This window comes from Myotis davidii, unplaced genomic scaffold (assembly GCF_000327345.1).
Source record: "Myotis davidii unplaced genomic scaffold, ASM32734v1 scaffold425, whole genome shotgun sequence".
Classification (NCBI taxonomy): Eukaryota; Metazoa; Chordata; class Mammalia; order Chiroptera; family Vespertilionidae; genus Myotis; species Myotis davidii.
The window spans coordinates 5,093,380-5,094,901 of NW_006296413.1; positions in this window are offsets into that span (position 1 = coordinate 5,093,380).

Sequence of the window (1,522 nt, forward strand, 5' to 3'; positions counted from 1 at the left end):
AGGATAGAAACATCAATGATGAGAGAATCATTGATCGGCTGCCTCCTGCACGCCCCCGACTGGGGATAGAGCCCACAACCCCGGCATGTGCCCTTGACCAGAATTGAACCTGGGACCCCTGAGTTCACAGGCCGATGCTCTATCCACTGAGCAAAACTGGCCAGGGCTATCTTTTACTTTTTATCCAATCCCAGAGATTCCCCACTTTGCTTTCTCCCGCCTCCCTACTCTATCACCAGTGGATTTCTTGTCACCCTCCCATGTCCCCTCCTTTGATTGCAATGTATAAAAATAGATGAAAAACGGCCATTATCCAGAGCACTATCCCGGTCCTTTGAGAATCTGCTTCATGGCAATTGTCAACAGTTGGGCTCAAATAAACTCACAAAAATTCTTTACAGGTTTGAATGTTTTTATGTTAACATTGCCCTTGCACTTGCTGGATGAGATGTTGCCCGATTCATAAATTCCTTAATAAAGCCAAGTAGATCTTCAACTTTACTAGGTTGAATTTTGTTTTTTAATAAATGCAAAGGGCAATGCGTTAGGGTTCTCCAGAGTAAAAGAACCAATAGGATACAGATATAGATACAGATATGGTATATGAGATTTATTACATGAATTGGCTCACATGGTTATGGAGGCCAAGAAGCCTTACAATCTGTCATTTGCAAGCAGTGAACCAGAAAAGCCAGTGGTGTAGCTTGTTGAGAGGCTAAAGGACTGCAAATAAGGTGTTAAGGCCATTGGTGTCAACTCTGGAGTTCAAAGCCTTGAGATACAGGAACTATGATGTCCAAGGGCATCACGGATGGACATCCCAGCTCAAGAAGAGAGAGTTAGTCTTTTCTCCACCTTTTTGTTCTGTTTGGACCCTCAATGGATTGGATGATGCCTGCCCACACTGGTGAGTCACTCTCTTTACTCAGTCCCCTAATTTAAATGCTAATTTCTTCTGGAAACACCCGCAGAGCTCACGGTGTAAATACAAATGTCCAATAAACATAGAAATGTGAAAAAGATCCTATGCTATTACTTCCAGGCTGACAAATATTTAAAAAGATGTTGAACAATTGTGACTCTGGTGTACTGCCCGTGGGAAACTTAATTTTGCATTTTTTCTCTAATAAAGTTGAAGAAGGTCATACTGCTACCAGAGAGCTGCCCAAGTCTAAGGGGCCTCTCCCCTCCTTGGCTCTTGTCAGGCTTTTGAGAAAGAATTCAGATGAGTGACCAAAAGCAGTGTTGAAGCAAAGCAAGAACATTTATTAAAAATACACTTGGCATAAAGCACAAGTCGGCAACTCAGCTAGTCTCAGCGCCCTGCCTGGTGGGGGTTCAAGGGTTTTATATTTTCCCTTCTTCTAGGTTTCAAGATTCCCCTGCTGGATATCTTGGGCAAGAGACTAGATTTCCAGGTCTCCCTTTTACATTGTTGTGGCTTTCCCAAAATTTATGAGAACATTTGGCAATTTTATCTTGGCAAGTCCCAAGATTGCTGACTTCTTCATTCGGTGGGTGA